We start from the raw sequence: 14437 nt of genomic DNA on the forward strand, positions 1-14437 counted from the left end.
TTCACCATATGCTGAAGCATACTTACTGTCCCTTACATCCTGTATTCCCTGTGAAAACTATGTATACATATTCACTCATGAAACAAAAAAAAAAAAGCGACCCTGCATGAAAGAACTTTAAAGCTACAAGATCAAGTTCTCTGTATTTGGACTCTGAAAATTCATGCAGTCATAATTTCTCTAATAGATGGATATCATGAAGATATGGTCTTTATGGGCTTGAACACATCAGTTTTTGCATGGAAGCTCTCCCTTATTCACTGGAGATGATGTATGGTAGCCAATGAAGGAATATGAATATTCACATGAACGCAATGATCCATATCCTAAAGATGTGTTTTATACACCATCTCCTCTTTTATTCAGTGGGGAGGTAGTTCTGGATTGCTTAGTGTCTATATCTGGTATTCTTTTAGATGGGTTGGGGGATATATGTATTTCCAGGAAATACATCAGTTACTATCGTGTCTTTAAGGTCTGGGCTCAACTTTTGATTCTTTTTTAATGGAAAGAAAACAGAGGTACCAAGCACTGTTCACATACCAGTAGGACTGGTTGAAAAATTTCAAAACATTTTTTCATTGAAAACCAGATTTTTCTTGAAAACATTAACCACATTTCTTTTTACTACTACAACAACAACAACAACAAAGTGTTATTTCAATTGAATTTTCTGCTAGGAAACCTTGAGCTAAGCTTTTAGGTTCCAACAGAGGTAAAAGTTCTCTGCCTTTGCACAACCACCATACAGCTTTTAGGATGCACCCTGTATGCTGACCTCTTCCGCTAGAGGTGATCTTCTTCATGACGCACTACATTAGTTAGTGTCCACGCTTAAATAATCTGGAATGTTCTTTGTTCTATGAAAAGTGTAGCCATTTTGGTACTTTGCTCCATTCTGAGAGAAAAATATATTCTGGCATAGCAAAATACCATGGAGGATGGTGAATCCATTTTTAAGCAGCTCTTAAAAAAACATAGGGCCCTGTAGAAATCTTTGTTTTGTGAAGGATTTTGTCTGGGTATGACTACTCTGGAGTCACTGCCAGCTTATGTAGAGTAGCAGTCTCAATACTGGCAGCATAAAAGTTACTGCAAGATCTTTGCTGGAGCCCATGCTACCGCAGGATGCTGACACTGGTACCGAAACTTTGGCATGTCCACTGCAGCAGTCAGTTGTCTGAGCAGTGTAGCTGAGGATGGCTAATGGGCTGAGTCCCCAAACCCAGCAAGAGCTGTGAGCTGCCACCTCTCCTGGAGGCAAGAGCATGGGAGGTAACCAAACTTTACCCTCCTCTGTGATCACAATGCTGCTAGTGAATGAGGTCTAGGTATGTTTTATTTCTACAACCTTTCCATCAGGGAAGTGATGTTTTATTTCTCATATGTTTACCTGATTGTTTCCTTACCATAATTGACAGAGGCAGGACTCAGAAAGTCTGTGTGGGTCGGTTAAAAAGTAAATAAAGCTCATCACTGAAAAAAATGAAAAAAAGAGTGGGAAGGAGCAGAAACGTTGCATTTTGAAATAAACAGAATGGAATTGGAATTTGAACAGATGAATTATGTTTTTATGTTCATATCTTCTGTGTATCCATAACAATCCCAGGAGGTTTTGCATCAACATTTTGAAATCTTTTTGATAAATGCATTCACGTTCTTATCAAAATTGACTTGTGTTTGGATTTCTCATTTTATACTCCAATTAGCATTTGAACCCAACGCTTTAAGCACATGATACAGTGATGTCTTGAGTGCATATATTTAATTTAAATGTTTCAGATCATTACTACTGCAGCTACTGACTGCTATTTTATTTCGGGGATTCTCAAGAGCTGATGTTATGAACATTTGGCTTACCTTAAAGATGTATTTTTTCTATAATCTACTTTCTAACTCCCATTTATGTCTTTTTAGAAATATAGAAAACAATTAAGATTATGTCAGTGCTGAAGAGACTGAAGTCTTAGGTTGAAACCTAAAGTGGAACCTATCTTTCAAAGAGGAACAGGTCAAGGGAGTTAATGGCTAATGTGTGACTTAGAGCTAATTTCGAGGAAAGAATATGGAGTAATGCTGCTATTACTTCCTGATTTTTTTCTCATTCTTTTTTCTGATCTCACCTTATGCAGAACACAGAAGTTCTTTGTTAGGAAGGCAAATAGAAAAGAAAATAAACCAAGAGGTGACATCTCCAAACTGATAATTGTACCTGATATAAGCATATATACCTATAACAGTGACTTCTTCAAAAAGTGATGACCCACATGCAATTATACTCAGTATTCTAAATACAAAGTTGTAGGATTTTTTTCTATTTTGTCCCTACTATAGTAAATAAAATGGCCACTACCATTTCTGCCTCTAGCAGTATCAGGAATATAGTGAACTTAAAAGACAGAGACTGTTCAAAGCAAATGAGATCAGGCCCCTGTGTAACAGACAGAAAATCTAGAAGTTTGTCATGTGCCTTCGAACAGAAGTTAGCCACAGTGAGAGACAATGTAGTCAATTTTGGGCTCTAATGTAGCTCTCTTTGTGCTGGCTCAGCTGCTGGAAAGGAGCCGCAGGGTTAGACTGATCACCCCATGTGGAATACTCCTCACAAGAAGGATGTAGCGTATGTTTGGCATGATGACCCCACACTATTCCCTTGACTGGGACAGAGGGAGTGGGCAGAGCACTGCACTATTCTGGATGATCGCAAGCCATGCAAAGCCACGGTAAATTAGAGAAGCCTTTCTGAGGTGTGTTAATTTATACTGGAACGGAGAAAGACATAGACCTAGTGTTCAGGAGGTGTAAAAAATTATTTCTTTGCTCCTTCTTCTTTAGTCCTGGGCTGCATCTTGTGACAACTGAAAGCACTACAGGAGTCACTGTGGCTAAGCCATTTTATTGCTATGAGACTCTGCAAGATGAGGAAAATCATGACTATCCAGTTAGGTTCAGAGGACAGTGGACTTCAACCGTATTATGCTTTCAAACTCTCCTGTGAAGCTACAGTTGATTTCCTCTGCCTGAGCAACGCACTCTGTGAAAAGGAATTACCTGTCTCTGTAATGCTCTTTGAGATCTGTGGTTGAAAAGGACATATGTCAGTTATAAATTGCTGTTTCTTTCTGTCACTCACTGCCCAAGCTTTGCTTTGCATGTAGAATTTAAGTAGCTCCTTGTTTTGCAAAAGAAGTGACTGAGAGGAAGGAGCTAGCGATGGATTAGGATTTAGGAGAATTTTGCTTTGCCACAGGCTTGCTGTGGGACTTCCAGATTTTTATCTCTTTGTGTTTTGGTTCTCCATATGCAAACTAAAGATAATAATGCTCCTCTTGGCTTGATCTTTGTCCTATTTGTTTAGTTTATAAACTACCTGGGGGCAGTGATCATCTCTTAGCATGTATAACACTTACCACAGAGAAGCTCAGATATCATTTTGGGCCTCTATGTACTGCTGTAAAATATCCATTAAATAATTACATTACGGCAGGTGTTGCCAAATGCTCTTGTCTCTTTAGACTTCTAAAAAAATTTTTCTTAATGTACGAAAAAAGATTCAGCCTTAGACATCTGCAAAGATTTTGCTTTTGTGTGGAAGGCTGTATGTGCAACTGTGGAAAGAAATCTTACTGGGTACCAGGAAGTTTTAGTCAGCTTTATTCTTGACTAGAATGGATTCTTATGGCAGAATTGCTTCTGGAGGCTTGTTGAGCATTGAGGTGGTGGGGGTGGTGTATTTCTGATCCTATTAGAATGGATCCTGCAGGGAAACAAATGAAGCAATAATTATTGTCCTTCATGCTGTTTGGTCATTTGGTTTCAGGTTTAGTGTATAGGCATAGACCACCCAGATTGTCCCCACAGATATTACTCCTTTGAGAAGTCAATCTGCAAAATCTCTGAACATCTTATTCTACTCAACAAATTTGACCCACAATAGGATCAGAAGAAAGGCAGTACATTTGGTTTGATGCCTATATGCAACTGTATTTAAATGTATAAAATCTAATGTATAAAATAATTCAAATGTATAAAATCTACAAGATTTTATACATTTAAATATATAAATGTACATTCACTCTTGGTAAAGAAAATTCACTGATATCTGCTGGGGATAATCAGTAATGTTATTTCAAACTCATAACCAAATTCTGGGCAAATACCATTTCTTGAACATAGTATTTTTTTTAGCATTGAATAGGTCAGGACTATGAAGGCCTTTTTGTGTCTTGTAGTATCCAAAAAAAGGAGGAAAGTAAAGAAAAAGTCAAGTTCAGATGATCTCACAAGATTTTTAAGCCTTCTGATGAATTTTGAGTTTCTAACAAAATTGGTGAGTAGACATTTATTTGGATTTATGTTTTATGTGAAATCATCATCCAACGCCATTGCTGATCCGTGTCCACAAGACACTAATGCTACAAAACTTATTTCATTTGTGATTTCTGCTAGATGAAACTAGAGGTGTTGATAAGTGTGAGTGCCAGTTACTCTGACACAGGAAATTGGCTGAGAATCAGGCCCAGGCTAATTGTGACACTTTTACTTACTTACATTTTTTGTCTTAGAAATAAATAAACCTAGCTATATTTAGGGGAAATTTTGACTGTTGTAGTCAAAGATAAAAAAGAGGGAAATGATTATATGAGGACAGCAGAAACTGGGCTGAAGAAAATGCTCAGCATTCAAATCTGTCATTTTTCTCTCTTTCCTCCCCTCCCTAGCAGGAAATTTGCCCTCTCCCTTAAAAATAAAGCGCCTTTTTTTTTTTTTTTCTTTTTTTTTTTTTTCCCTTCCTTTCGTTTCAGTGGTTGCAATAAGACAACTCCAGTGAAAGTGGTTGTCATGAGATAATCATGCCTCTGGGGGATTATAGGCATCTGGCTATGATTCATAAAATCCCTCAGGATTGATCCTCCCTCTCACTCCTCCTTAAGTTAACCACACCTCCTGCTGTGTTTTATGACTTGAAAAATGCAGGTTTTGTGATTGTAATGTATAGATATTATTTACATTGAGTTATTTTGTTTCGTTACATTGTCCATTTAAAAAAAACCAAAGGGGTTTTACTCTCAATTTTCAATGAGTTCTCACTGCCAAGAACAAACTAGTGGCTGATGACTTCTTCAAAATATTTCCTGAGCATCCATCCCAGGCTGTGCTTCCTTCACCAACATAAATTAATGAGGTGTGCTGCTGACCTCTCTCCCTCTCTCCCTTTCTCCCTCTCTCCCTTTCTCCCTCTCTCCCTCTTTCCCTTTCTCCTTCCCTTTCCCTCTTTGCTGTGTTTTGATGTACAGTAACATTATTGAAACATATAATGAATTTTTTTGATACATCTTTGTATCTTTTTTTTTGATACATCTTTGTACATCTTTTGAAACATATAATTTCCTTTTTTTGATACATCCTATACCACATCTTAACACTTAAATTGCTTGGCTTATCCTAAATACACTTCTAAACCCACCAATAAGCTCTAGAATATCTGTTGTCAGATGTGCATAGACACAAAATCCTACAATAATTTTAACAGCATCTTATTCTATTCATACTTTCTCTCCATTTCTATTAATTGTGAGAGTCCGAAATTAAAAAAGACTGCTTTCTTCCAGTTTGTATGTGTGTGTGGATTTTAGGACTTGGCTATAAGCAAAGATAGAGACACTTCAAAACAGGAGAAGTAGCAGAATCTGTAGTAGGAACTGCTGAAGACTTGGATTGTTTATTTAGACATATTTTAGCCTAAATTTAACTCTGGATCTTGACATTTAGGTTTATGAAAGCGTTAACATCTCCAGACAGATTTTACTGAAACACAAGGCACATTCAGTGTTTTCTTAGGCTTTCCTGCTTTTGTGTGAATTTAATTCTGATAAACGCTACAAGTTAAAAATAAGAAAGGGTTTTCCAGAAAAATAGTCAAACATTTAGAAAGTAAATAAAATTTAGATTGAAACAACAATGAAGAAATAACGGGAAGGGAGAGATTCAAAACATGGCATTAGTATAATGCACTTAGTACACTGTAAATGCTTTGCTGCTTCTGAAATTCCCTAACAAGGTGAGTGAAACTATTCTAAGAACACTATTATCAAGAGACACCTTTGAACTGATCTATCCTGAAGAATAACCCCCAGAAAGATAAGGTGAGGAGGAAGGGAAGGAAAAAAAAACACCCCAGAAAAAAAACCAAAACCACACCAACTTTCATATGTTTGCTGGCCACACAGCACAGCTCCGACTTCTGAACATTTTTCCCCAATTATTTTTGTAAAGTATTGATCGCAATTTAATTTTGCAGTCCCAACATGAGAGGCGCTTCATGCTGAAAAGTCTCACAGGAGATTGTAATCAGGGTCTAGCCTGAAGGTGAAGCACTAGTACATAGGTTTTACTCTATTCCTCCACTCTTCATCAGTTCTGGGATTGGAGCAGAGGGCATTCTCAGGCAGATTAATTTTTGACGATGGGATCGATGGAAGATGTTTTTTCCTCCTGACATTGAGTCATCTAATTTGCTGTTTATCTTTGGCTTATTGAGTTTCGAGCATTGTTAAATCATACCTTTCAGCTGTTTAATTTCAGATGTGAATTTTGCATTCCCCTCTTGTACTTTGGCATAACTCTTTTACCTAAAATGAGCAGGGTGATGGGCCTTTTTTGACACCAGGTTACTGCTTTCGAGTCTGTTAAGTACTCCAAGGTAATGTTATAGTACTTTCTAGCCTTTTTTCTTTGCTTGTGGCCATAGATCAGATCATCTCTAGGGAAATCATTACTTGCCATCATTATTATCCCTAGCACCTTCATCTATTCTCCCTTGTTTCCTGACTCCATTGCTTGATGAAGTGCCTACTTGTGAGGACACCTTTAACTCAGGTCTAATAATTAACCCCTTCATTGCTCAGGCTGGTTCATTTTCTGTTCCCTTCCTCAATAAGTTGTGATCTATGAGTTTAGCTTTTGAAGCAGCTCATAATAACAGCATTCTGGACTTGCCTGTAAAGCTCTTTTTGTGGAGAGGCTGGTGGTTTTTTCCTCTTGTTTTTGTTTTAGTAGCAAAGTGAATATTTTGCCAAACATATTGATAATCATAAATAAAAGGCTTTTGCTCAAATGAAAATTGGCTTTACTTAACCTTTGCTAAAGGGTTATACAGTATTGCTTTACATTTCATGGGGAATCTTCTAACCTTGGCCCAACTCTGAACAGTCTATTAAATGTTCTTGCAAGTATTAATTTTTATTGACTCAGCATATATGGATATAATTATGAATATTTGTATATCGTTGCGACCGGTAAAAGGTGGCTAGAAGCAGTAAGTTATCTTTTCATGGGAAGTTGCTAAACTATTATACACCACACTTACTTCAAATAGCCCATTCGTAATAATCAAATATTTTCATTTTATATTGCCATTATCTTAGACTCAGGGCCAGGAGTCAGAAAGGGTTCGGAGAGACATTATGAGTAGTCTATTCCTCCTGTTCAGAAGCTTTCAATCCTATCATGTATGCACAGAATGTCTACCACAGTCACAGCGCTCCTATGAATTGCATAGGAAGCAAGGGTTGAGTCACACCAGTTCTTATTTCTGCCCAAATCACCTGGGAAATGTCATAATGCTTCAGCTTGCAGCATGCCTGCTGGGTTCTGCTAAACCAACACACCACCACAACCCTCTCTTGTGGTCTGTGACCACAAGATGGAAATACACTGTAGGGGTTTATATATGAGTGCTACCTCAGTGATGGGTGTTGTAATTCAGAGCTCCTCTATGGCAGTCTTAGCTCCTGAAGAAATGTACTGGCTGTTATGTATGCCTAGTTTTGCTCACAGCCCTGCTAATCTAACCTCAACTGACTTGGAGGAGAAGGGATTTTAACTCCCAGTCATGTCATTGATCTCCTGTTGTTTCACCAGTTCCTTTGCCTGTGAAATGGGAAGAGTCTTCGTGCTCAGCATCTCCATCTGGCCTTTTGATCCTTCCCTTTGATCCATTCTGGTCCTATAGTCCCTCATAGTAGTGACTCCACCAAAGCAGCAGCAGGACTCCATCTCTGGCAGACAGAGAAGTGTGCCTGCCCCTTAGCATGGAGCCCAGCCACCAGTGACCAAATGGAATTGTGACAGTTGTGTCATGGGCAGAGGACCCCATATGAGCTATTGGTATGTATTTGCATTCCTAACAATGTGTATGTGTGCACATGAATAAATATATATAAATATACACATGCTTATTATGCATACTCATAATGGTCCCTACACCTTAAATAAGAGGTCCTGTTTGTTCTAGCTGTTTCCTTCTGCCCATTTTCATTCATATCCCTTCACCTTTTGGGCAGAAGACTATCCATTTCACCTTTGAAAGGTGAAAACCTCAACTCACACTGCTTGAAGTTTGAGTAGAAAATACTTCAGTCAATTTATGTGAGCAAAGTTTTCAATATACTTTCATTTTTTACAACTAACTGACATTTCCTTACCTCAAGGCACTTAGAAATTTAAGATGAAGGGTTGACTTGGGCGTGGTGTTTTCCATATAATAACAATTAAATGATGATGAAAACCAAAAATGCTAATTTAATTGCTATAAAGTTAAATTGAAAATCTCACAAATGTAATACTAAACTTCATTGAAATGTTATTTTTAGGATGAAAAATAAAATATTAGTTTGCACAGGATCTCTTACTATAAATATATTAACATTTTATGACTCTTGGTAAAGGCCTCTGTATACACAGGTATAAAACACTGTGTAGGGGATGAGATGTTCCAGGGCAAGGATTTAGGTTTGTTTTGTTTTGTTTTAAGAACATTGTATTTGGAAATTAGCACATCACAGTTTGAAACAATATCAAACTTTATGATTTTAGTTAGTCTTTAACTTTTAGAGGTCTAGAGAGGACTTAAGATGAGGCATGTTTTGTCTCACTTTTGAGTGCCTATATTATTTCCATGTTTTAAAGTCGCACATCCTAAGTGTTTTGCAAAGCATCCATCCTTTGGGCCTGGCTGCATGTGCAGCTTCTCTAACGACACCTTTCCCAACTGCTCACTGCCAGCAGCAGCTCTGTCCCTTCATGGCAGGGGAGTGAAAGTAGCTGTAATTACTGGCTGCAGGTGTAAATGCTTGCTCCTTTGCCCTGAGGGAACTGAACCATAGCCATGATTAAAGGTAGTTAGCCATCCCTAATGACTACAAACATGCGGAGCTGATAATTACAACTACTTTTCATTCCACCACCCTTGAGGACTGACCTACTGCCAGCAATAAACTTTCTTAAGTTTTATCCTTTTCATTTCAAAATTCAGTTTTATAATTATTTCCTCTTTTTTTTGTAAGATTTTTGTAATCCTTCCTGACCTTCTTTGGATTTGTGACTGACAGTATGAGAAAGAATTCTGTAAAGGATCCAACAGTATCTAGAAAGGAAAGAATACTAGGTGGAGAGGAAATCTGACCCAGTATGGTGATTTTCTATATTCCAATTTGTACCAGTCATATGAATTTTTACATTACTTTGATGTTAATCAAACCTGTGAAACTATGGCTAATGTTACTTTTCACATATTAAAGACAATTACGAGCTTATATACCCTGCTGCTTGATGGCCTGAATGAACATATTCACGGTATCCACAATAAGAGTGAGTTATTTGATTATTAAGCAAATTAGGATGTTCTGTCAGGCTCTGAGCCTGCCCTCTCTGAAAAAGAAAGATGTGTGAGTTCCATAAAATACTTATCTATTAATCAATTGCATTCAACTACAATCCCTTTTGAAGATACAGGTAAAGGCAGGGTAGCTGCAGCAGAAGGATTTTTTGTTCTGCAATAGAAAGACACCCCTGCCCAGATCGGCAGCAAATGGTTTCTGGCACTATAACCATTACTTATTTTCCCAGAGGACACATCTGTTCAGAGGGTCACCTATGTAATTCCTGTTTTTGACTGTTGCCACAAAAATGGCAGTCTTTAAAACTCATTGAAATCTTTTTTCTCTGCCTTCACAAAAAGTTAAAGACTATTTAAGTAAATGCAAGCAGGAGCTTCTTCTGAGCCTTCAGTAACAACATAACATGGTAACATGAGGAACTGAAGAAGTGAACATGCACTTAGTGCCTCTGGCAAAGGAAAAACAAACTAAAACCCATGATGATCTTTTTGGCATTTAAAAAATATCCTTTCTTCCTTTCTATATTGTAACATATAAAACTCAAAATCAATAATGCAGAGCCACTGTTAAAATAAAATGTACTACAAGATGCTCGAGTCAAAATATCTCTTAACCAGCTCCAGAGGGGCACAGTCATCCCTCGTCCTCTTCCTCTGGAGCAATTCTGACCAAAAAGTGAGGTTTCATATATGGTAGTGAAGCAAAGCCAGAAAAAAAAAAAAAAGGAGTGAAAAGGGGATTTGAAGGTTGAAACATCTGTACAGCAAACTCCTTCGAGGCAGGCATAAAACAGTGAAGAACTGCATGACTAGTATTTTTGACAGAGTAGAACTGATTTCAATACTGGACTAAAGATTTGCTCTGCAAATAATTACTGTATATGATCCCACTGTTGTGGAATTTATTTCTTTAATGATAGGTTGTGGGATAATCCTGTATATTTGAGGACAGTTCTCCCTAGCATAAGCAGGACCTTCACCATGGTCTGTGAGGGATTCCCATGAGTTAGGATTTCATGGGTATTAATTTATGTGATTTAGGGAAAACCATTTCACCTCCTTGATGATGATGATTCCTCCCTCACCTTTCTTCCCTGTTCTTTCTTCTGTTAACATTTTGTGCCTGCAACCTTTTTACTGGTGACTGAATAATGCACAGACCCAGTTTTGTGTGGGGTAAATATATATTTGCCTATATAAATCCTATTGCTACTAGTAAGTAGTAGAGATATTAAAGTCTGGGGAAAAAGAAACAAACAACCCCACACACTCCTTTAGGTAATTTAGCTGCCATTGAGGTAATTTGGACAATACCAGATTTTGGTTTTCTGTCTGGAAATAAATACAGGACTGGACTGCACAGTCTGAGCTTTCAAATGTGAAAATTATTACATTTAAATCTGTGATTTGAAAATGTGTCAGCAGAAAGCAGAGAAGGATGTGGATACATTCTGAGGGTTACTGCCTTAGGGTCATTTGAAACAAGCAGATCTATGGGGCACAACAGTGGAAGGAGCAAGCAATTGCAGGTGCAAATAGGCCCAGGGCTTGTCTAACTTCCGTTAAATAAAAAGTTTGATAGCACTAATCATTTCTGTCTTTTTACATTTTAAACAGCTGCTGGCATTTTCTAAATATTTTAACTGCGTGCTGGCAGAATTGTAGGCTTGCTAGGAAGAGACATCAGGAAGGATGATAAAGGGTAGAAGGAAGCAGAAGTGCAAACCTGCATTTTGAGGAGAGAGAGTCCAAATTAGTATCTAGAGGTAAAAGATGGTACAAGTCTCCGAATTTGCACTAGTAACAAATAACTGTCTCCCAGTATTTTTAATTTTTCTGAATGAAATTGTGAGATGATGGTGTGCCTGTCTAGGCTGAAAGGGTCAAAACCCCATCCCAGAACCCCTGAGGCATTTAAGTGGGCTCTGACAGATGAGCAAGGCTGGACGTGGTACTGCATTTTACCCCTATCTCCCCAGCAGCTTGCCCCTCATCTCTGCCTCATGTTACCACAGAGGCTGCATATCAGAGCAGTGGACGGGTATGTGCCTGCACCTCAGTAGCCCCATTCATGCTGCAGTGCCTTACTGTCAACCATCTTCACTGATGGCTTAAGCTAATGGGCTGCCTGCGGTGTCTTGAGGGTAGAGGATTTTGGTTTAAAGGCAGAGGAGTTTGCTAGGGACAGAAAAAATGTTAAACTGCTACAGCAGTCTGTCAGAAGTTGGTTTTGAAAGTCTGTTTTCACTGACTTGCTTGTTTAAAGGGTAAAATGCTCTAAAACTACTAAAAGTCATATTTCCTATTTCTGTGTTAATCTGTGCTCAATTTTTGTATGTGAGTTCTTGCTGGGTTGCTTTGCTTCTTGTAGAAATAGATTTTTTTGCCATTCACAGATGTGTGTGGGTTAGTAATACCTAATGGACTGATGTCTAATTGGAGAGATGTGTGCATACAGGAGAGAAGCCTCGAGGAAGATTATTTTCGGTGTCTTTAAGAGAGATCAGAGGGCATGGTAGCTTATCAGAGTAAGTTTTCAACTCTAAAAATCTACATTTGAATTTTGGCTAAGGTGTTGAGTGAAAGTCAGTTTGCCATGGCTTGAGCTGGCTTCCAATCAAGTTATTCAGAGACCTTCTGTAACACACTGTGTGCTTTGACTAGCTAAAAAGATTAGCCAGGACTGTGGCAAGCAATTGATGTAGAATGGCAGAGGGCTGTCTCCTGCTATCCATTATTCTTCCCAGAATTAAAATCCTCTCTCTGCTACTGTCACCAGAAGCACTTCTTTTGATTTTAGTGAGGATGATTCTGATTTATATGGGCCTTGTGTATGATTAAAGGAGTGTCCAGATCAAGTCTCTGTAACTCTATCTGAATTAGTTAACTAATTGTGAACAATAACAAAAGAAAGAGCAAATGTCAAAGTTCAGATTTTCCAGATTAGGGCTGGGGTGAGAATGGGGTGTGGATCCAGGAGGAAAAAATGAAATCAAACAGCCTTTATTTTTTTTCAGGGAGATAGCAGAAGAGGTTGCTTCTATGGGTGATGCTACATAGTGAGCAATACTGTTCTAACAGAACTAAATCATCTCTTTCGGGAAGGTAGAGCCAGGTGAGAGAGCAGGTAAAAGAGAAAGATTTGCTATGCTGGATACTCTTAGGTACTCCAACAGAGCCAAAACATGTTTGTTCACAGTGATTTTTGTCCATAGTAGGTCAGACACAGAGAACCCACTAAGGATGTGGTACGGGCTCAGTTTTCTTGGTTTTCTTTTTGCTAGGGACCATAAGGAAACACAGCCGTAGCAGGTCTGAAGGTACCATCTTTTTAAATTACAACTGCAACATTTTCTTCTTCTGTGAATTTAGCCTCAAGGATCTTATTCACTCTGTCTTTCAGATCTTCCAGATCACATCTCATCGTCTTCTGCTTTGTGTAATCAACAAATTAATAATGGCTTGAGAAACAGGCAGGGATAATTGGCACACACTTTGTAGAAGAATAATGGTGAATGTGAAAATAAATGGTATAGATGTAATTGTTTTCCTTGCCTCTCATTCTTTTGCACCATATTAATCCTTGTAGTACCTCAGGGAAGAATATAATATAAGATGGCCATTCTGGGTCAGACCAACGTTCTCATCTAGCCAAGAGTCTGACTTTGACAGGCACTATTAAAAGGTGGTTTGGAACTGTGATACAAAAAAGTAAAGGCAGAGCAATCCTTTTCACAGATGCTGTGAGGTAGAGAAGTGGTATATTATCTCTACATTATGGATTTTGAACTGACGAGCAGAGAGACTTGAAATGCCACCATCTAAAAATAGATTAGAGCTGTTACAGTTCATTAGCACAATAAAAACTTTGGAACAATTTGATAGCCAGCCTGTCCTTAAAAATCCAACCTCTCTATAAACTTCCTATTACAATACTACATGATGAGACAAGGGTGACTGCAACCCTGAAATTTTATGATAGTTCTGTGTTGCTTCACTTTCCCAGTAAATGCCAGCAACACGATCCTATATAGTATGACTTCAATTACACAGAGTTGCTTCCAGATGACTTTCAGACTCCAAGATCAGGTACCCCCAATTAAAGAAGGAAAGGTGCATGGATGTGTGGGACATTCATCAGAAATTTGCAGATTGTTTAAAGGGATTTTCACGTTGTTGAAAATGTCAATATGAGCTCATGACACTATGACATCATACTACTAAAATAAGTAACTTGTTGGTTAGAAGGACTTTAAATAGATGGGAGAGTATGTTCCAGGAGGCTTAAGCTGATAGTAGGCAATATGCAGGAGGACTCTTTTATCACTTGGACTCCCTTGCCTTAGCACAGCCCTGCTACTCTGTCTGCAGGAAGTTTTCAATGCTCTGTCATGATTAGTTAACTTGTGGCCATCTCTATCACTATTATTTTAGCATCTCAAAATCACTAATGTGTTTATCTTCATACCACTCTCAAGGTGTAGCAAGGGCCTGAGCACTATTTTCTAAATGGACTGAAAGATATAGAAAGTAAAGTCCACACTGGTGGATCCAGGTGTGTGCTGCTGATACCACAATGTCTAACCTTCAAGTGCTTGGCTCCAGGGTTGACAAGGGCTCTTAGTGAGTAGATGCTACTAAGCTTGACTTTAAAGAGAGATGTGTGTCTTGTATCCTGCTCGTTTCACAAGCTTACATCCCTGTCTCCACTTGAGCTTCATGGCTTAGGAACCTTAGCTCCAGGTAGATCTTCCAGCT

This window comes from Athene noctua, chromosome 3 (genome assembly GCF_965140245.1).
Source record: "Athene noctua chromosome 3, bAthNoc1.hap1.1, whole genome shotgun sequence".
Taxonomy (NCBI): Eukaryota; Metazoa; Chordata; class Aves; order Strigiformes; family Strigidae; genus Athene; species Athene noctua.